Source organism: Gopherus evgoodei, chromosome 1, assembly GCF_007399415.2.
Source record: "Gopherus evgoodei ecotype Sinaloan lineage chromosome 1, rGopEvg1_v1.p, whole genome shotgun sequence".
In the NCBI taxonomy this organism is placed as follows: domain Eukaryota; kingdom Metazoa; phylum Chordata; order Testudines; family Testudinidae; genus Gopherus; species Gopherus evgoodei.
In genome coordinates, this window is record NC_044322.1 from 157516429 (window position 1) to 157540185 (window position 23757).

Consider the following 23757-nt stretch of genomic DNA (forward strand, 5'->3'; position numbering starts at 1 on the left):
GTAAAGATCCTGAGTTTTAGAGTGATTTTTTTGGACAGTGACATTTTAATCTAAAATATTTAGCCAAAACTATACAAATACTAAGTGTGGAACTGATGAGCAGGTTTCAGATTTCTACGTAGTTCAGCAAGTAGTTACAATGAAAACTAAAAATCTGTCAAAAGTAACATCATAGCATTAACTGCTTTTAATATTATTTAAACATATGTTGAACATATTCCACAAATGCTTTTAAAACAAAAGTTTTTTGCTTGGATATGCAGCTGATGAAAAGCATTGTTCTTCTTATTCATTCCCACCTCAAATTTGTGTTTTTGAAAGAGATAATGCTATGTAGTTGATACCTATCTTGAAAGTTACAATCTAGATCAGGTATTAAGAATTATTTCTATATAAAATCTGCAGTGTGTGACATAGGGTGAGGGCCACAAATGAATATTCCCATCAAATGCATCCCCACTTCTGTTACTGGAGGGCTATAAGTTCAAAGTTCACATTCACAGTTGATGTGGGTTTCCTTTGAGATGCCTGGAAAATGACTATGTTGACCACATCCACATTCTAAATTTTTTCTTGAGAACTCCTAGTGAAGCTTCAGCCAAAAGAACAGGAACTGACTCATTTTGCTATGCCCCATTCACTGCATAATCAGTCTGGAGAGTACAGCCCAGGATATGGGGCAGGAATATAAGGCAGCCAAAATGCATTTATACTGATCAACTGTCCAATCAAGTACACAAAGATACTCTATGCACAGACAGGTTACATTCTGCATCAATATAGCAACATTCTATGTGCCCATGTGAACATACAACTCCCTCCCCACAGTGAGCAGCTCTTATACAACACATGGAGGGTGGAGGAGAGTATAATCACCTCTTTCTTTTATTATTGTATTTGCACATCAGAGCAGCAACTGAATACATGGACTGAGGATACCACAAACCCAGTGATAAGGAGAAATTAGCTTTTTTGCCTACGTAGCTATGCCTAATATGAAAAAAAAAAGTATATACAGTGAAGTTCACTTAACTGGCATGCTGTAAATGAAATCTACCATTTCAACAGTTGCTCAGATTATCAGAGAGACTCCTAGGAATATATTATGCTGCTAGGTGCACTTTCATTTCCTGATTTTTTTTAAAACTATGTATTTAACAAATCACATCCCTGTTAAGGTGACTCATTTAGTAGTTATAATGGAGCAAGGAAATACCATGCAGTGAAAAATCTCCATACAATGGAGAACGTATGCTACCACATATCAATTCACATCTTTTATAGACTTGCAGAAAACAGGCATCCCATTTAAAATTTACTTTCCACAAAATAGGTGTGCCATTAATCCATTGTTTAAGCCACTAAAGAGCACTGAATCATTTCCCTGGAAAGCATCACAATGGAGAGGGTGTGTTGTTCTTAATCATGGTGTCTGTTGCCTACTTTCTAGAAGAAACCATGTAAATTATAGGAATTTGTACTTGAATAGTCTAAAAACATAAAATGCATATTCCTGTTTTAAACACCAATAGAACTCCAGAGGATTGAACATATGCCATAAGAAAGATCCAAAAGCAATTGTATGATGCAAATAATACCAGGTTCAAGGAGAGAAACTAATTTTTTAAGAGAACTCATGCCACCCAAATATTCACCAATCCCCCTTTGCTTGAGTCTAATCTGAATTAAGAATATATACATCTTTAAAAATATCTCTGGCATAACAGAAATATAAAATCTTGATGATTTTGGTCCTCCAGCCTTTTTCAAAAGGAACTGTTAAGGTTTTTGACCAGATTTGTTTAAAATATTTATTCACTTTATGAACATTTATCTGGTTTTCCCACCTGACCTTCTCGCCTGATAGTCTGGTCCGCAATGGGTACTTTTTAGTTGATGTGTATGCTCATGTTGTAGAATCAGATGCTGATATTGTCCCAAAGGATTGCATATCCTTAATTTGGATGGATCTGTTGCACTTCAGACTAAAATGTTTAACAAGTGACAAAAGATCAAAAAGTAGTTGAAAGTACACAACTCAAAGTGGTCGCAATTAATGCAATAAATCATATTACAACTGTTAAGGTAGCTTTAACATAGTTCAACTTATTAAAAACCTTCATTTGTATTTACATTAAAAAGGAGCAAAATTGTTTGTTCATCCATTTATGGGTTTCTCACCTAAAATGTCTTTTTCCTTTGCACTTAAGTTTTTCAGTATAGTGCTCTGTAAAACACCCAGGCCATTCATTATATGCAAGCTCTTTTTCAAAGGAATCTCTGACATAAGTAGCTCCCCAAATGACTTATTATTAACAAGAAAGTGTCTAGAGAGAACAATGGTCATAAACAGATTTCTTTTGTGGCAAGAGAAATACAAAGGGGCCATTTTGGCTCTCTTACCATCAAGGTAACTTCCAGAGTAGTTTTATTAGTATTAGTATAACCAGGGCAAGGAGAAACCTCACCTTTCACATTTAAAAGCTGAACTGCTTTCTTCTCTCTTCACTCCCCTCCAAAAAGAAAAAAAACAAAAACAAGTTTGAAAGGTTCAGTAAAAGGCCCCCATGCCTTTGGGCTTGATGTTGACATCAGTACACACAATTTCCATTGACTAAAGTTGTGTAGAGATTAAAGGCGGAACCGGGCACAAAGGCTCACTTCTGCCCTGTTATGCACAACAGTCATTTGTGAGAAAACAGTTCAGTTTCAGCATACGAAGTCCAGACTTCCTCTTGCCCAGGTTACAGTAGTAACAGCAACAAAACCACTGCATTGTACAAGACCTGCAGCATTCTGTGAGTTGCAGTTTCTAAACTGTAAAAAAGACTGGTAACAGTGTAGTTTAACTGGCATGACAATAACTAACTACAGTAACTCCTCACTTAACCTCGTCCCAGTTAACGTTGTTTCATTGTTACGTTATTGATCTATTAGAGAACGTGCTCGTTTAAAGTTGCGCAATGCTCCCTTATAACATTGTTTGGCAGCCACCTGCTGTCCACTGCTTGCAGGAGCAGCAGCCCATTGGAGCTAACTGGTCAAGGCTTGGAACCAGGGTGGACCAGCAGCCCCTCTGAGTTTCCTGTGCGGCAATCACCCAGCAGGCTATCAATTGCCAGGCAGTTCAGGTGTCCCTCCCCACACTGCCATGTGGTGTTCCTGCCCTCTGCCTTGGAGCTGCTTCCAGAAGCCTCCTGCTTGTTGTGCAGGGAGTGTGGGGGAAGAAAGGTACTGATGTCAGGGTGTCTCCCTCCCCCCTGCTCCTGTACCTCATCTCCACAGAGCAGGGGCAGGACATAACAGAGCTCAGGATGGAGGGAGCTTGCTGGCAGCAGCTGCTGTCAGCTTGCTTATCTACTTAAAAAGGCAGTGTACTTAGAGTAGAGTCAGTGTACCTAAAGGGGCAATGCGCATCTCTCTCTTTACACACACAAAGTGTGTGTCGCTGTTTCTCTCTCATCCCTCCCCCCTCACTTTGGAAAGTGGAGAGAGTGGTGCGCTCCAGTGGGATAGCATGGGTTCATCATCTCATTCAGTTTCCACAGGGAATGTTTGCAGCCACTGCCATGCTGTGTCTCCTCCCTCCATTTTGTTGCTTATCCAGCAAAAAACTTTGTTTTAAAAGCATTTGTGTTAAATCTTCAGGGCTCAGCGGAGTGCTAGTTCATCATTTAGCAGTAAGGCATTCACTAGGAAATATCCCACTCTCTCACTCCACCACCTCAACCAAGCTTCACAATCATCATTGCTGTGCACAGTATTGTTTGTTTAAAAGTGTGTGTGTGTGTGTGGGGGGGGGGGGGTCTGGAGAAAATATTTCCCTGGAATCTAACCTCCCCCTTTTTACATTTATACTTATGGGGAAATTGGATTTGCTTAACATCAATTTCCTTAAAGTATCATTTTTCAGGAACATAACGACAAAGTTACATGAGAAGTTACTGTACATTTGCTGAGCAACTTTCAAAATGCTATCTAGCAGAATTCTCCCCATTCTGAAGATGGGGAAAATGAATCACAGAGATTCTATTTTAAATATTTCTAAGTCAGAATCTAAGTGCTGATAACTAAATACAGTATCTAAATAATACAATCATCCAACATAATCTACCTAAAATAAATTAGTGGTCTTGATTTAATCAGTAGAGGGTTCGATATGAGAGGCCATTTTGTTCTCTTTTGAAAATCCTAATCTTAAATAGTGAAGCAAGGTAGACACCCAACAGCCCTTGAAGGTCAATGGGAATTCAGTGCCCCATTCCCTTAAAAATCCCACCCTAATGTCCAACAAGAGATTTACCCCCAATACTACAACAGGTCAGTGGTGGAGTGGGAACAGAATTCAGATCACCTGACTTCCAGTTCCCTGTTCAAGCCACAAGACACGCTCACTTGTTGAGACTTACCAACAATTAGCTTGATGTGCTAATGGGACTGCACCTCAGGCACTGGAAGTTCTACCAGACACCTACTAACTAAAAGACTAAACCTACTGTTACCTATTCTTAAGCACCCAAAAAGTGTATTAGGAACTTAATAGAAAAACTCTCTAGACAGAGATAGATTTATAATCAAAGGTAGAAGCCCCACAAGTGAGATTCAGTAACAATGTCTTGATAAGACAGTTCAACATCTCCACACTCCATAGCACCCCTTTCTTCAAAGAAGTGGAAGGTTGCTAGGATTTTTACCAGGGGACTCCAGCCCTCATATACACTTCCTGTTAGTAGATGTGATTAATTTAAAGCTACATTTCCTATAGCTGTTTGAAGATCTAAGGAGAGTTGCTTTTTTAACTCCCAACAGTCTTTTGTGAGGAAGGTGGATCTCTGCTACACTGTCCCTTTGCCTAGACAAATTATTCTGGTGGACTTTCCCCTCATCAACAATTTCAGCTCGTTCAGCAGCACGTTATTATTGGTAGTTGAAGTGCTTATTAGTTAATATTGGTAAGCATTCGAAAGTGCCAATAGTCTTTAGCAGAATATACTGTTTGGTTTTTCTCAGATCCACAACATTTTACTGACCAGAACAGAAAATGGTAATGTTTCACTCAAGTAACTCTAGCATGGTTACCTTCAAACATAATTTTAGAATAAATATTGAAAATATAAGTACATCTCTACCTCGATATAACACAACCTGATATAACAGGAATTCAGATATAACACGGTAAAGCAGTGCTCCGGGGGGGGAAGAGGGGGGGAGGCCTGCGGACTCCAGTGGATCAAAGCACGTTCGATATAAGACGGTTACTCACCTTTGTAACTGTTGTTCTTCGAGATGTGTTGCTCACATCCATTCCAGTTAGGTGTGCGCGCCGCGCGTGCACGTTCGTCGGAAACTTTTTACCCTAGCAACTCCAGTGGGCCGGCAGGTCGCCCCCTGGAGTGGCGCCGCCATGGCGCCCAATATATATCCCTGCCGGCCCGCCCGCTCCTCAGTTCCTTCTTGCCGGCGACTCCGACAGTGGGGAAGGAGGGCGGGTGTGGAATGGATGTGAGCAACACATCTCGAAGAACAACAGTTACAAAGGTGAGTAACCGTCTTTTCTTCTTCGAGTGATTGCTCACATCCATTCCAGTTAGGTGACTCCCAAGCCATACCTAGGCGGTGGGGTCGGAGTGAGAAGTCGCGGCATGGAGCACTGCAGTTCCGAAGGCCGCATCCTCTCTCGACTGCTGGACCAGGGCGTAGTGGGAAGCAAAGGTGTGGACCGATGACCAGGTCGCTGCCCGACAGATTTCCTGGATGGGCACACGGGCCAGGAAAGCCAGCGACGACGCCTGCGCCCTGGTAGAATGCGCAGTCACACGGCCCGTAGGGACATGGGCCAAGTCATAACAGGTCCTGATACAGGACGTAACCCACGAGGATAACCTCTGGGAGGAGATAGGAAGCCCTTTCATACGGTCCGCTACCGCCACGAAAAGCTGGGGGGATTTGCGGAAGGGTTTGGTCCTCTCTATGTAGAACGCGAGAGCTCTACGGACATCCAGCGAGTGGAGCTGCTGCTCCCTGCCTGAGGAGTGAGGTTTTGGGAAAAAAACCGGGAGGAAAATCTCTTGGTTGACGTGGAAGGCTGAGACCACCTTGGGTAGAAAGGCAGGGTGTGGTCTAAGCTGCACCTTGTCTTTGTGGAAGACCGTGTATGGGGGGTCCACCACAAGGGCTCGGAGTTCCGACACCCGTCTAGCTGAGGTGATAGCTACTAGAAAGGCAGCCTTCCAAGAGAGGTAAAGCAGGGAGCAAGTAGCTAACGGCTCAAAGGGGGGCCCCATGAGCCGGGACAACACCAGGTTAAGATCCCAGGTTGGAGCAGGGGGACGGACGTTAGGGAATAACCGTTCCAGCCCCTTAAGGAATCTCGACACCGTCGGGTGAGAAAAAACGGAGCGACCGTCCGCACCCGGGTGAAAGGTGGAGATAGCTGCCAGATGGACTCGCATGCACTACCAGTGAACCGGGAGTCGGGTGAACATGTAAATATTCGTACCCCTTAGAAGGGGCCATGTACTTCCTCTCGACTCCTTTCACTGTCGGAGGGATGGAGGCCGGGGACTGCCAGATAGTATTGGCATTGGCCTGAATGGTCCGTATAAACGGCAGGGCGACCCTGGTGGGAGCATCGGAAGAGAGGATGGTAACAATTGGGTCCTCTATCTCCGAGACCTCCTCTGCCTGCAGACTCAGGTTTTGAGCCAATCGCCTGAGGAGGTCCTGGTGCGCCCTGAGATCCAGCGGGGGGGGACTGTTGGAGGAGGTACCCGCCACCGCCTCATCCGGGGAGGAGGATGATGAGACCCCAGGCACAATAGTGTCCAACTGAGGGTCTTCCTCAGCCCTCGCCTCTGTCTCCGGAGCCGCAGCGGAGTCCTGCTGTTTGGACCCTTCGTCCCCTTCCGGGGAGGGAGGGGGGCGAGACAAAGAGGCTTCAGGGGCCCTACGCTCCGCAGTCGCCGGCCTAGCAGGGAGCTGCTGGGGGCCCTGGGCCTGATGGTACGCCCAGGGTGTCCAGAATCCCCACTGTGGGGGGCCTTGGTCCTGCAGCGGCGGATCAGCAAACAGCGCCGCCTGCCGGTCGGTGCCCAGCGCATAGCCGCTGTCCGTCTGGGAGGACACGGACGGCTGCCTGGAGGGCCACGGCGGGGCCGACCCTGGATGGTACGGGTCTGCGCGGGCCGGCACGGAGGATCGTCTCGGTGCCGGGGACCGGTGCCGGGAGTCATAACGGTGCCGGGACCGGGACCGGGATCTGTCACGGTGCCGGGCGCTACTTCGGGACCGGGATCTGTCACGGTGCCGGGCGCTGCTTCGGGACCGGGATCTGTCACGGTGCCGGGCGCCGCTTCGGTGCCGGGACCTACTACCAGCTCGGTGCCGGGAGATCGACCGGGACCGGGACCTGCCACCAGCTCGGTGCCGGGAGGTCGAGCGAGATCGGGACCGGGACCTGCCACCAGCTCGGTGCCGGGAGGTCGACCGGTGCGGCGAGTAGCGTCGGGACCTGCTCCTGGAGTCGCGGTGCCGGTGTCGACTGGAGCCTGACCGCGACCGTCTCGATGCCGACCGGTGCCGCGAGTGCGACCGGTACCGCTGAGGGGAGCGGTGCCGGGACTGCGAGCGGCGTCGGGATCTGGAGCGCCCAAGACGTCGGGGCCTGGATGGCGAACGACTGTCCGTGGGCGGTGCCGACATCATGGGCTTGCCTCTGGACGTGACCCGCACCGGAGGAACCGGGGGTGGCAGCCGAGTAGGCTCCGTCAGGGCAATAAGGTCCCGAGCCGAGGCGAAGGTCTCCGGTGTGGATGGGACCATTATCTCAACCCCAGATCTCATGGGGGAGCTCGGCGGCACCGGACTCAACAGACCCGCCGGGCCCGGAGTCAACGGTGCTGACGGTGCCGGCGGCGCCGCGGCCGATGTCGAGGCCGGGCGTTCAAGCCGGGTCTGCCTGGCCGGAGTATTAGACTTCGACGGCCTAGGCACTGATTCCGGTGCCGGAGAAGGTCGGTGCCGAGGAGTCTTCTCGGTGCCGGAGCGATCCGGTGCCGGTGCCGAAACCACGGTCTGCGAAGTCGACGGGTCAAGTGCCGCCTCCATTAGGAGAGTTCGGAGCCTCTGATCCCTCTCCTTTTTTGTCCTCGGCTTAAAAGCCTTACAGATGCGGCACTTGTCAGATCTGTGCGATTCCCCGAGGCACTTCAGGCACGCTTCGTGGGGATCGCTGGTAGGCATGGGCTTCTTGCAGGCCGCACACTGCTTGAAGCCTGGCGAAACAGGCATGAGCCTGGCGCCCGGTGCCGGGAAGGGCTAAGCCCCCCGGCCAGGAACTACTTAACAGCTATTTACTAAACTATCTACTTAACAATACTAATTAACAACTATCTATAGAACTAGAGATAAGCGATAAACAAGCGATAGAAACTAGGAGAGCTAGGGACGTGGAGGACAGCTATGCCGCGCTCCACAGTTCCAACGACCGACACGGCGGTAAGAAGGAACTGAGGAGTGGGCGGGCCGGCAGGGATATATATTGGGCGCCATGGCGGCGCCACTCCAGGGGGCGACCTGCCGGCCCACTGGAGTTGCTAGGGTAAAAAGTTTCCGACGAACGTGCACGCGCGGCGCGCACACCTAACTGGAATGGATGTGAGCAATCACTCGAAGAAGAAAATGTGGTTTCACCTATAACATGGTAAAAATGTTTGGCTCCCGAGGACAGCATTATATTGAGGAAGAGGTGTATGTATACATCCACTTTCTAAAACAATGAATAATGGTCCTGGAAATCTTGCCTTTATTATCAATATTTATGTGGATTATATCTACAGCCAATTATTTTATCATATGACTTGCAGCATTCAGATAAAACAAACAAGAGCAACAAGTTTCAAGAACTGAACGAGATTATTTGATGATGCATGTGCAGTTCAACCTATGAAAAATCTACTGTTTTTATCGATTCTTCAGCTAACTAAACTTAGTGAGTTTGGGTTTGCAAGAGCTCAGTTCACCGTTCCCTTTAGCTTGTACGTTTTGGACTCATCTGAAACTCTAAAGGAAGTGAAACATATTCCTACAAGGCCAAACTGTCTGCCTTCTATCCTAGTCCCTCAGTTCTTTATGTAGTTACTGAGGGGACTGAGTTGGCTAGGTATTCCACTTCTCCTAAGGTCACTCCTGAGGAAATTCTGCACCCAAATAAATAAATTTCTACACACAATATTTTAAAATTCTTCAAAGTTCTGCATATTTTATTTATCAATAAATAAATGTGGAGGCTGCAGCACAGCAGTGGGGAGCACAGGCCACTGGCTACAAGGAGGGAAGAGATCACCCTGCAGCCCCCACACTGGACATGGTGGTGAAGCTGTGCCAGGCCTGCCCCACCCCAGAAACACCCCAAGGCGCTGCACCTCTGCCCCAGACACACCAATATAGGAAGCGACAGGGATGGATTCTTGCACTCATGCCCAGCCATGGCCCCCTGATCCAGGTGTGGGCCAGGCAGGTTCAGCCTGGCAGAATCCAAGTGTGGAGGGATCCAGGTGTGGAGTGAGAGGGTTCTGTGTGGGGCAGTCTGGGTGTGGGTGGCTCAGTGTGTGTCCAGGTGTGGGGGGGGAGGGAAGAGAACTCTAGGTGCACAGGGGCTTGTTGGGAGGTTCTGGGTGCAGGGGGAATGGGAATTTGCAGAGGGGTTACAGGTGACGATGATTAGGACTCATCAAGTGGGGCGAGATCTGGGTGTGGAGAGATGGGGCTCGGCAGGAGGAGTTTGGGTGAGGGGGGCTCAATAGAGGGGTTCAGGTGGTGGGAGAATGGGTGTTGAAGGGGTGGAGCTGGTTCGGGCTCAGTGGGGTGGGGATCCAAGTGCAGTGGGTGGTTTGGGTGCAGGGGATGGGGTCTGGATGCAGGGGAAGGGGCTCAGGGCTGGGAGAGGGGCTTGGTGCAGGGGGGCTCCAGGTGCAGGGGACTCAGTGGTGGGGTATGGCTTGGCAGAGTGCGGTCTGGATATGGGGAGGTCCAGAAGAACAGGGGTTGGGTGGATGGCAGAGCAGCTCCCCATACAGTGACCCCCATCCCCCACGGCTGACGAGTGATGGGGACAGAACTTCCTGCAGCTGGGGAGGTTTCAGGGGATGGGCTGCTATTTGCAGGGGAAGAGGAAGTTTGTCCTCTCCTGCCCCCAGCCTAACCAGGACAAGCAGCTGAGCTCAGCGCAGGGTAAGAACTACCGGCCAGGGCATCTCCAGCCCTGACCACCTCCTCACCCACTGGCTGGCTGGGCACCTGAAATGACGCACCCGTGCTCCTGGGGAGGGGCATGCGACAGGTCTTGCAGCTTCCCTGTCATCTTCTGCAGGGGAAAGAAAAGAAACCTGTGGGGGACAAACTCTGTGTGTATGCAATGGCAGGGAATTCCCCCAACATAATGGGTCATGCCTCATCTCTGCTGTCCAGCTAGCAGGACTGCTTCTTCCCTTGTATTTTCAGAAGGGTGGGGGAGACATTTGCCCTTTATGTAACAGCAAGACTGTCTTGCTGCTGCCATTTATCAAGGCTGTTTATCTCATTCTGGAGCATATATGTCTAAATAAAATAATAATGATAGATACCTATCTCACAGAACTGGAAGGGACCCTCAAAGGTCATCAAGTCCAGCCCTCTGCCTTCACTAGCAGGACCAAGTACTGATTGTTGCCCCAGATTCCTAAGTGGCCCCCTCAAGGACTGAACTCATAATGCTGGTTTAGCAGGCCAATGCTCAAACCACTGAGCTATCCGTCCCTCCTGTCCTGGGTGCACAATGTTGAGGACTTTCAGTGTCAGAATATCATGCTGCATCTGTCAGGAAGAAACACTCCTTACCCCAAATACTATTTCCAGTATTGTGAAAATATTGATTATTCTTGGAAGACTATTAGTGGTGTGGTATTTAAACATCCTTAGCTCTATTATAATTTGCTTTTACCTTAAACTTTTTTGCCAATCTGAGTTGAAAAAAAACACAAAACTATTTTCAAGGGGGAAACAAGACACATTTTTGTTGACAGAAACCATTTCATATTCAGTGCCAAATCAAGTGCTTGCTAGAAAGGTCAGCAAAAGAAGACTATTAAAATACAAATATTTGATTATTCACAAATTACCCAGACTGCGAAGTTTACCTTAAGTGTGAACAGTTGGCAGCAAAATTTAGACCAGATGCTGCTTTTAAAATAAGCAATAATTTCTACAATGTTTCACCATGACAAAGGTAATTGGAAAGGTTTGTGCATTATGCACCTATTTTTAGTAGATATTTCTGATGGAGAAGGAAAATGAATCATCTGATATATGATACTTATGAAACAGATAAGTCTTAAGGCAAATAGCTACAGACTTTTCAAAAAAGCACACTTCAATGCGCAGAGAGAGACCTAAAAACATGCAAAAAGCCATTGCAATGTGTATTAGATAGAGTATAGGATTTATAAAGATGTAGTTTAAATATAAAGTTACCATAAAGAAGGCCAGTGTGATTTTTACATAATATGAAGCAGATCTGAAATCAACAGTTTGATAGTGAATAACTACCATTTACAGAAATACAAGTGAATAGGTACATCACTTACTATCTGATACAGGAACACAGATAGCAGTTTTCTTACCACTAGTAATGGAACCCACCATTCACACATTCAGAAACCAAACTGCTTTCTTTCTCCAAAATAGTTTGGGAATGCCAGTCAAAAAACCAATCCTTTGGGCCCAGTCCCATCACTGATCCACACAGAAATCCCATTGACTAAAGCTGCGTCTGGATCGGTTTCAAGACAGGGCCCAAAGGCTCAGTTTCACTCTGTGCACGCGTGGCATTTATGGAAAAGTACAGTTTCTTAATGGGAGTAGTAGTCTCTTGCCAAGATAACTTTAATAGCAACCAAACTTCATTATCATGCTAGACCTGCTTAATTTCTAAAGTGTCAATGACCAGAGTCATTTAAATGGAAATTATAAACACTGAAACAATGATAGCTGTTATAGCAATAAATAGCTTCATGTATATCTAGCATGTTTCAACCAGAAATGTCCAAAGGACTTTACAAAAGTAGGTAAATATTGTCATTTTATGGAGAGAAACTAAATTCCAAATTCACAAATATCTGAATCGTATTGGATCAGCCTAATAGTCCAATATCCTGCGTCACAGTGGATAGTACTGGTTGCTTCATTAAAAGGTATAAATACCCCATAATGGACAATTACACTTACTGGAGAAGTTTTCTCCTAATCCCAGGCACTTAGGGGTTGTATTATGTCTTTTGTATTGTGACACAATGAAATAAGCATTCCCTAGTAAACCTTTTACCATTGATTATTCTATATATTTCTATCACTTCATTTGCCTTTCTTGTAAACCAGGGGTCGACAACCTCTGGCACGCGGCTCGCCAGAGTAAGCACCCTGGCGGGCCAGGCCAATTTGTTTATCTGCCGCATCGGCAGGTTTGGCGGACCATGGCTCCCATAATAATAATAGGAGATATAGCAATCTCCTAAAACTGGAAGGGACCTTGAAACGTGATTGAGTCCAGCCCCCTACCTTCACTAGCAGGACTGAGTACTGATTTTTGCCCCAGACCCCTAAGTGGCCCTCTCAAAGACTGAACTCATAAACCTGGGTTTAGCAGGCCAATGCTCAAACCACTGAGCTATCCCTCCCCCACTGGCCACAGTTTGCCATCCTAGGCCAATGGGAGCGGTGAGAAGCAGCGCGGGCAAGAGATGTGCAGGCCGTGACTTCCCGCTGCCCCCATTGGCCTGGGACGGAGAACCGTGGCCAGTGGGAGCCATGATCGGCTGAACCTGCCAACGCGGCAGGTAAACAAACTGGCCTGGCCCGCCAGGGTGCTTACTCTGGCGAGCCATGTGCCAGAGGTTGCTGACCCGTTCTAACCTATATAGTACTAATATTTTTACTTTTCAGCCTTTCACTGTCCTTCTGTGAGCTTTATCTGTTTTGTGCACCTCCCTGCTTGTAGTTAATTTAGAACCCAACTATGTGAACAAATAGTTCAATGTTTTTTTTCAAAGTGCATTACCTGACCCTGTTTATACTGAATTTCTTCTGATATGTTGCCCAGGCACCTAATTTTGGTTCGGTCCTTCAGAAGTTCCTTACTAGCCTCAATTTATATAACTAATGGTGTGCTCTTCAAATTTTTGTCACCTCATTATTCATCTTTTTTTTTCAGGCTCAATCAAATTATTGACCATCATTTCCTAAGCTACTACAGATACTTGTGGCACCATACTAAACTTCTACAGTTCATTTATTCCTGAACTTAGAGAGAGAGAGAGAGAGAGAGAGAGAGAGAGAGAGAAACAATCAGTCTCCATCCATAAAAGATCTTTATCTCTTGCCTACCTGTGACTACTCAATTTTCTGTAAAAACCTCTTCTGAGGGACTTTTTTTCATACATGCTTCTATCTCTAACAATGAATCAAGCAGTTGGAAATCTATGCCATTGGACAATTTTTGTCAGCATTGGGCAGTGTGTGTGTGACAGCTGTCAACATAAGACCTGACATGTTTTAGCATTATAAACAGAAGTGTCCATATTTACAATTAGAACATCAGCAATTTCATGAAGATTCAGAAGTGTTTAACACAGATTTTCCCCAATACATTGATATTGTTTTTAACTCAAATTATTAAAATCTAAATATGCAATGCTGAGATGTGTTATGTTTTATTGACAGACAACTATTTTTTATATTCTAAGTTTGAAATGGGTTTCTCTTCCTCTCTCATATCCCCAAGCAAAGAAGTGACACTAAGTCAGCTTTTGAGCTCTTGCTATGATAAGTAACTTTTCAGAACAAATCAAACCAAACACAATGGAATAATCACCCCCAAGGGAGAACCTCTTCAGTTATTTTATAGTGGGTTGCTGACAGTTAAAGGTGCATAACTATAGTCTACAGTATTCAGCTTACAGCTGGGTGAACAAAATATTTCTGTATTGAAATTATATTTATACAGAATTATTTTCACTTAAGAATATACGATTTTCAGATCTAAAACAGAGGGAAAACTTTAAAAAGGGACCTTGCTACTGAGGACAAGAGCACAGATGAACAAGTCTAGGGTTAAGCAGCTTCTCTCTTTTTGAAAAAAAAAATAATAATAGAGATCTTTAAGGCTAGAAAGGATGGAACCTCCCTATACAGTTTCCTTGAGTTAGGACTATCTACAAATGCACAGGAACCTCTAATGTCATTTCTGGGAAAATGACTAATGTTCTCCAAAGCGCTGTACCATATTGCTACCAAGAACATTCCTCCACAACCATATGTTAAGGAAAATCTATTGAGATGTTGAAATGACTTACATAGTCTAACCAGTTCAAGTTGTTCCCACTGGAAATATTATATATATAAAATGTATATGTATATGTCTGTGTATACACACACACACACACACACATACACACACACACACACACACACACACACACCAGACCTGTGGAAACTTCCAGCTCTTAAAATGACTCCCCCTATCCCCACCTTGCAAACTGAAAGTGCAAGGAAAGCAATTTTTGTCCTAGTGAAAAAGGGGCCAAATTCTGAGTTCACTCACATGCTTTATGACACTAAACAAAATAATGAAGTTACATGGGTGGAAGCAGCCCAGAATTTATTTTGACCTGGCACTTCCAGACAACACTATTCAGAAGAGCTGTGCACTATGGCATGCATCCTAGGCAAGCACTGCGTTCTCTCCCCCAAATCTAATGACAAACTACTTTTGGAAGTCTGTAGTTTTTAGTGATATTGCCAAACTGAGTACTTTAGATGCACACTGTTGCCATGGAAACAATATTTTGATTCTTTGGATGCCCCGAATAATCTTTATGCTTGTGATGGAAATGCCCTCTCTTTATTCTCTATACACCCCTTCCCACAGAAAAAATTACTTTTAGTAGTTTATATTTGCATATGTCAATTAGAATCTTAAAACTAAAAAACAAATAATTGTATGTATGTAGATACTTCTATCCACTCCCCACAGTACCTAAGCACCTGTGGGAGAATTTAACCTACAAATGTAGTTATTGACATATTTAGCAAAGTTTATTTTCAAGATGGAAGTGCTCTTTTTAGTTTTGCACAATACAACCATCCAGAGGATTTTCTTTTTATAGCATCTGTAAATATTTTCATTAGTTTAGTTACCTTAACGAAAATTAGACAGTAAACATACACTACCAGAAGTAGGGTAAAATGTGGTTGTGTGAGAGATTTCACACTTCAAAATGTAAGCTTTTTATGAATAAACTGGAAAGAGTTGACAGTATGTCACAAAACAAAAGAAAAGTAATAGACATGATCTAAAGGACATGTTTATTTAGTTTCTGATATTTCCCTTTTGTTTGAATCAGTCAGCCAGTCTTCACTCTCACAAGTATTTCAGAACAGGTGATGAAACCAAAAGGGATGCGGGTAGGTCATTAGGTTAAAGACAGACAAATCCATTAAAATAGTATTTTTTAGACTTCAAATATTTTAGTATGAGTTATTTGGGGGGGGGGGGAAGAGTACTAGTGGCAGAATTTTAACTTCCTGCATTTGTTGGATTATTATGAAATATTAATTAGCAGATTAATAAGTGAAATGTTCCTAATTATAGATATTTCATGATTTTCAAAGAGTATATAGAACCTCTAAACACAGATTGCTTATGGCTAACAACTAGCATTTTCCCAGGTGTTGCCTGGCCACACCTTAACTAAGAAAAAGAATCTGATTGCAAAGGTTGGGTCACATTCTTCCTTATTCGCTAGGGAACACTGCCCTTAAAAGACATTCTTATCTTAAAGTCTATTCTTTTTATTGCTCCTCTTATTAGACATTTCCTGCTCATTTTTGCAATAAATTTAGCTACTCAGCAACCTTGAGTTCTATTTTTATGAAAAGTATTGTTCAAAGAGCTTCCGAACATTGTATTAGGAATAAAGAAAAGCGTTTGAACAATTTAGACAATAAAATAGCCATCCTTCTACCATCTAACGCCCTCTGCCCCCCTTTTTTAAGGCAGTATTAAGAAGGCATTGATAGCCACTGAAAGAAGTGAAACCAGTCTCAAAATCCCACTGTAGCTTTTTATTTTTGTCCTCATTTGAGGACATTCTGAAAACACTTAAAAGTACAAGTAACTTTTTTTTTTTTTTTCAAATACAGGTTGTGATTATTACAACACTAGGTGGATTCATAGGATTCAATTTGTTCAGGCTAAATTTTAGTTCTCTCTTAGGAAATAAAAGGAGTATGTACTAATTAATCAAGTGACAGGTATGGAATGTCATGTCTTCTTATTTATTAAATTAGACAGTCACACCATATTTTGTGTTATGTTCATACCAAATTAATCAAGCAGTAACTAATGAAATAGAGTTTTAAAAATCTCATTTTATATACATATCAATTCCTGGTAAAAATATACAACCAGTAGTTGAGGTAAGTAGCCTCCCCATTTCACCTGAGTCATCAAGCTCTACATTTACTAAACATTATGTTGATGAAAAGTTTTTATTTGCACTCTTTATTAAGAATCAAAGATTTCATTGTTTAAAGTAACTATCTAAAAGGAACATCACAACCATATGCATTAAATTCACTTTATCCATAGTTTCTAGAACTGTTTAGTAAATTTCTCCCTTTAGAAAAAAATAAAAGTGAGTTAAACATTCCCTCCAAGCCCCAAAAAGCCATTTTCAAATCTATATTTAACTTTAGACTGAGTAACCAGGTTTGTGTTTTTTCCAAGTTATCTGAGTTACACTCCTAGGAATCTGCAAGCAATTTTATAATTATAACATGGACCAGATGATATCCATTAGTAGGTAATGTCATTTCACACTTACCCATTCTGAATAAAGTCGTATATTTCCTGGTGACAGACTGCTGCAGCTTCCATTAACTAAAATTCTTCATCACAGCTAGACAAATCAGATTATAAAATGCCTTTGTTGTAAACTGTATGAATGATCTGTTTTCTTTCAGTCACTCTCCAAAGTAAGGAGCTATCAGCATTTCATTCCTGTGACAAAACAGAGAAGAAATAAAAAGGATAATAAGTCCATACACGTTCCTGGCAAAGATTTTAAACAGCATTCTTCTTATACAGTAAACATTCTCAATGTGACAGTTACCAGTTCATAGGTGACGCTCATTAATCCAAGTTGGCTTCAGCAGGCTTTATTGTCTGTCAACAGCTTGGCCAAACCCACAGCACTGATAACTTTGTTATCACATGTTGCTGAATCACTCTAATCTCAGAGTTACAATCTACATGTAATTCAGCAGTGGAAGAGAGGAAAGCTTCAGTTAGCTCTAATGCAGGGAGTTCTTATAGAGAACCGCCAATTAGCTGCTGACCAATCACAGTCTTAGTCATATGACAGGGCAGTCCGAACTGCACCGCAGAGAACTTTATGAATTGACGGGGTTAAATAAAGGACACTCATTGAGTAAAAAAAAAAAAAAAAAAAAGCAGCAAGCTCAAATCGAAAACGCCCAGGCTGAACACTGCAAGTGCTTTACAGCAGGAAACCCCCTCGCCTCACAGGGACACACAGAACTAGACTAGTCTGTCACATATTCAATTAAATCCTCATATTGAGATTTGGTTTACATATCCACTATCTCAACTCATTCTTTGCCCCCACCAATGTCTATTTTCTAAAATAAAATTAAAACAAGCTTTTCCAGTCAATTGTGAGACTTGTAATTAAATATCATTTCTAAAATAAAATCTCTCTCTTACCCCCCCACCCCACAACTCTGAAGTTGAGATTTTCAAAGCAAAGGAAAACATGTAACCCCTCCTCGATTTATGTATTGGTTCACTCATCTCAACTCGAAAAATACAGAGTAATTTAAATATGTAAAATAACCAGTGACAACCAACTCTACTCCTCCTGTCTTCGTTCAGTACAATTTCTATTATTCGTACAACTTAAAGACTAGACACTACCAATTAATTCTTCATTTATTGTGATTTTAAGGTTTTGTTCCACAAAAAAGGAATAGTTTGTAAGAAATCTACAAGTCTAATTGGCAACGCAAAAGATATTGGCGATCATAGCTATCTATAACTCTTTAAAAAATGTACAGGCCATAGGGACAACACATGTTTGAAAAGAATCAGTGTTTGTCTTTTAACACTCAGAATTGTACCCTATTTTATTTTCACTTTTGCCCCCTGCACATGGGTATGAACATTACATGACTGCAGTAACTGCTGTTAGTCTGGGACAAATGCAAGGCTTCTTGCCACTGTTGATTTTTGCCAATCCCAATTTATGGGTAGGAAATGTATGCCAGGACAAACCATTTAAGATGACTCAAACTGCCTCTTCCCCCCGCCCCTGTTCCACAGAACAAAAAGCCTCTTTAGCAGTGAGGAGTAGGATCCTTTGTAGACATGATTCAGAGCCTTAGACTTACAGTAGTTCTCCGGCATACTCTGGATATCTAAAAGAGCTGTTCCTCCAGGTGAAAAAGAAGGCCCATATTCTATAGCAGAAAACATCAGTATGTCAACATCATCTGTCAGGAACCGCTGCCCAGACCAGAACAACATACTTTTTTGAAGAACGTTTGCCTCAGTGTAAACCTATAATTACAAGGAACTTCTAAGAATACAGGGATTATCATAATTATTTTTTTCAATCTACTAAATCCCTTAGAAAATTAACCCAAGTTTTTCTGAATGTAACACTCTTCACCAGGGGTAGCCAACCTGAGCCTGAAAAGGAGCCAGACTTTACCAATGAACATTGCCAAAGAGCCACAGTCATACATCAGCAGCCCCCCATCCGCTACCCCATTCCAGCCCCTCCTGCTCAGCAGCAGCCCCACCAATCAGTGCCTCCCCCTCCCTCCCCACTCTCCCGCCCGCTGCAATCAGATGTTTTGCAGTGCGCAGGAGGCTCTGGTGGGGAGGGGGCAGAGGGGAGGACATGGCAGGGTCTGGGGAAGGGGCCTTGGGGGAAGGGGTGGAGTCGTGGCAGGACCTGGGGCAGAGCAAGGGGTTGAGCAGAGAGCACCTCCACAGCACATTGGAAAGTTAGTATCTGCAGCTTCAGCCTCAGAGTCGGTGCCTGTACAAGGAGCCACATATTAACCTCTGAAGATCCGCATGCAGCTCCGGAGCCACAGGCTGGCCACCACTGCTCTTCACCAAGTCCTCTACCTAGGAACTACATTTATTATGTAGCCCTCAAGCCACATTTAGCTATCTATTTGGGTAGGCACCGCAGTTGAGTACTAAAATGTATTTCAACAGAGGATAATTAATCCAATGTTAAAAGCTGCTTGGTATATTTCCAGCAAAATATTAAATCCCCAAATGCCAAAATTCTATCCTAGAAAATCTTTCTATTAACCCCTCACCCTCACCCAAACTAGTGGTGAAGCATTTGGATAACAAAAGACACCTAATGTTTTTAAATAGGAATCAGTCTATCTAATAAGATTTGCAATACACAGCAAATAATACTTTATATTCAAGGTGGGTGAGGTAATATCTTTTATTGGACCAACTTCTGCTCTGTGTAGCTCCGAAAGCTTGTCTCTCTCACCAAGAGAAGTTGGCCCAAAAAAAGATATTACTTCATCAACCTTGTTTTTAATATCCTGGGACATACATGGCTATGACACCACCACATACTGTACATTTAGTCATTTTGAAATTTTCCCACAAATACCCGAGATCTTTTACTGACTGCCATTTGTGAAAAATGAAGGAAAATTTATTTTAATTCCATGTATTTTATAACTTGAGTTTTTTATATTCATGTTGCAAAACTACCAGTATATTCTATATTGTGGCCCAAATCCTACAATGAGCTTTATTCGGGCAAATATTAAGTAGAACAAGGCAATACCAAGTTAATTTACTGAAAAACTTAAGACTCCTTCTATATCTGCTAACAGGTACCTCCATCTTCTTTAAAGCCAAGTGCATAACAACATAAGAAGTAAAAAGGGACAGATTTTTACAGATGTTTTACCTAGTCAATAATCCCAGATTATAATCTCAGTTCATTTTCAGAAGAGATCTAGGGTAATAGATTTACCTGAAGAAGCTCCTTTAAAAAAATCTGGATTATTTCTCTGCCTTGCCCCATAACATTTATTATGAGATTCTTCACATAAAAATATGTTTCATAGCTGGAATATTTTTATGTAAAGTTCATAAGAAATTAAATAACCAATCTTTATTTTTAATTTTTTTGAGGATGAAGAATATGTGACTCAGATGACACAAAACCAAAATATTCCATAGTAGTATTTGGTATGTATGGTATTTACATAGAAAATGTAAATATGTTGGTTTGGGAATTATCTGACAAGAAAAGTCAGTCAAAGAACACACACACAAAAAGATGAGAGCTAATTTATACCTCCAACTGCTTATTAACTAATTAATCTTCCCAATATCTCTATGAAATAGATATCTTTAGCCTCCTTTTAAAAATGGAGAAACTGAGACCAAGGGAGAAAGTTAGTGGTAGACCTGGATTAAAACTCAGAAGTCCTTGGCTCTCAGTCTCAGGCTGAATCAACTGGAACACACGTTGTGCCTCTCATGCAAACTAACATTTGGTTGAGGAATCTGTGGCTCTATTATATACATGCCATTTAAAAAAAAGCCTGACATCTGAAACATCAGGTGGTTGATGCTTGCACTGCAGATCCTGCTGTTACAAAAGAAAGTCCTGGATACCCATACACTCATCCCAGTGACAGTAAGTTTATGGTGGCAGCATTTCAGTCTTCATTGAAGAGTATGAGGATATCCCAGTATTCCTGGCTAATTTCCTTTCCCTCCAACTTGTGCAAGATGTTGTACACACGATGACTGGTAAATAGCATCAACATGAATGAAGTCTCTAGAGCTTATTGCTATATGTCTGTAGGGCTCAATTTTCAGAGGCCTTGAACTACTGATCTCAACCAGAGTTGTGGGTGCTCAGCACCTGTGAATAGCAAAACCCGGATTCATGTAAAATAGTACTTTTAATAATTTTTTGTATCTCACCTACCACAAAGCCATTCATTGCAGCTTTGGCTAAATTCTACTTTCAGCTCATATTGTAACTAATGTGAACTATTGCTGTTGGTTTTAAATGGAAGGCACTCAGATAACTTTGGTGATGGTTGCTAGGATCAGGGCTTAATGTTCACACTCCCAGTCGTGGATAGGGTTCAACAATGTGATGATCATCTAGAGGAAAAGAATATCTGGTGCATGTTGTAGGAAACAGGGCATACGTCTATAAATTCATGATAGGACAGCTTTCACATTTCAAAAAAAAAGTTTTAAAACTTAGATTGTAACAAATAATCTTAACTATTTTTTCTACTTTTCCCTAGTGAAAGACACATTCTTATTGTTTGTTTTTGTTTAAAATCACTAATCCCCATGAGACAGGATCCCCTTTAAAATAACCATATTTCCTTTTCTGAAATATCAGCTTTATAAATGTGAGAATAGCTGCATATTTATACAGTACTGCAAGCTGCTTTACCTGTGCCTACTTCTAAAACCAGGTAAATCTCCAGACTATAATACAGTACTGCTTTTCATGTTACTTTAACACACAAACAGAATACTGCTACTGCCTCCATATCACTTAGCACAGGGAAAAGCTTGTTAAATGCATGTAGACATAAGTTATACAGCATTTTGGAAAAGGATTTCTTTTACCCTGTTTTTAAAGTGCCACTCACGTTTTTAGACTGCAATGACAAATATATTGTGGGTAAGGATGGAGGTGGTTTGGGTGGGAGAAGGGGAGGATAGAGAAGGACAGGATTCCATGTCAAGCTGAATCATAACCATGTGAGTAATTTCAAGTTGTTTTTTTTCTGAGGCTATGAATCAAATTAAGTTTGTTTTGCTGTGGGTAAAGGAAGAGAGAATATAATAGCATGAATCAGAGCTACCATCAAATATGTCGGATAGACTAAAAATTAATTACAATTAATGCCTTTTCATACAAAGTTTCTGCCATAAGATGTAGCAATTATGTTAATCAATATAAAACAAATTCGCAGGAGCTGAATTTTTCAATATCTCCCTCCTTCCTTTTAATTTTTTTCTTTTACAGGTTGACCTGTATGAACAGGAGCATGCTTGACATTCTGGTAGATGCCCTTTTGCCCCACACTTGAAGTAAAAGTACTACTACTGGCAATGAAGGGAAAACACAGGGCTGCATTTCATCTTGCCATTAGCATTTTGATCAGAGCACTCAAGACTAGCTTGCAAGTGAAGCTATGTGGAGTACAGGTTTTACAACTTCAGAGCAGACAGCTTGTCATTCTAATGGAGATAATCTGTTTAATGAAGTACACAAAACAGAAAATGCTCAATAATCCTTTGGCTTGGTCTTTTTCTTTGGGAGTGATGAAATCCTGAAAAGACCATTTTAGAATTTTAGCTCTTATAATACTGGGGTAAAACTGATTACTATTTACTTTTAAATTTGAGATACCAAAAGATATAGTGAGCCTCAAAATGTGAAACCTCTTTTTTTAAAAAAGGACAAGTACTGTTTTTGCAACAGAAAAAACTCAAAAAGCACCATCAACATACAGTAGACAGCCAAGAAATTAAACCAAACTTTAGGCTGCATTTTTTTCTTTCCATTAATGTAGGAAACTATTTTTTAATGACTTATTAAGATTTCAGTATTCTAGAATGTTGAAATATTTGCCTTTTAAGCTTATAATATGGGGAAAGTTTTGTTTAACCTAAATGCAGTGTCCTAAAAATAAACAGGCAAAATGATGGATAAGAGGAAGTTCTCTTCCCCTCTACTCTTTGTGTGTCTTCCATATTGTATTTTCAATTCAAACAGTTAAGCAGAAGTATTCTGATGTTTTTTGGTTTTGTTTACTAGTGTTTTGTAAAGACAAGTCTATTTGAGCTATAATAGGTTCTTTCCAGATATACTACTTTGAGACCTGAATTATAATGAAAGAAACACTCTAGGCCAGTGATACTCAGACCTCAGTGGTTCAGGAGCCAAACTGGTGATAAACATTATCCAAAAGAGCCACAATAGTGTGAATTCATTGTTTCATCTACTCTCTCTCTCTCTCTGTGCATGTGCGAGAGATTCTCACAGCAAAATGACTGACCAAGTTTTCTACAATTGGTTAATAACATAGCAAAAGCATTCTGATTGGTTAGTAACTAAAATCACACAGTATTTTAATATAATGTGCTGCAAAGAGCTGCAGGAGACGCACTGAAGAGCCACTTGTGGTTCCTGAGCCTCAGTCTGAGTATTACTGCTCTAGGCAAAACATTAGATAGTGTTTTACACACGTTGTGCACACATTTATGTTCGGTTTATAAAACTGTGCTTATCAAACAAGCTCTAAGTGAATATACTACATTAAAAGAAAGTCAGTCTAAATTGACTCCTCTCTTCAAACAGTTCCATATGCGTTTCTTCAATCATGCTCTCTCATATGCTCAAGCAAAAAATCTGTGTAAAAAAAGTGTACTCTGGAGGTCAGCAGGCTGAAGAACCAAATTTGACTAAATTGCGTAATTTGTGGGGGCAAGTTCCAGAGGGGGGCAAGTTCCAGAGTCGAGGGCCCTGTAATATAAAGGCCCAATTCCAGAGAGACATTTATATCAGAACTTTTAATGAAGCACCACTGCTGTTTCAATTACCTTGA

The 23757-nt window shown here is 42.4% G+C and overlaps 1 long non-coding RNA gene across 1 annotated transcript in view; it reads right to left on the minus strand.

The window, feature by feature from the left end:
- LOC115646371 overlaps nucleotides 1-23757 on the minus strand; it is a 107636-nt gene that overhangs the window by 17769 nt on the left and 66110 nt on the right. The window contains exon 2 of the long non-coding RNA XR_003999002.1: nucleotides 16917-17092. This is a non-coding gene — a long non-coding RNA (uncharacterized LOC115646371). The remainder of the gene's footprint in view (nucleotides 1-16916; nucleotides 17093-23757) is intronic.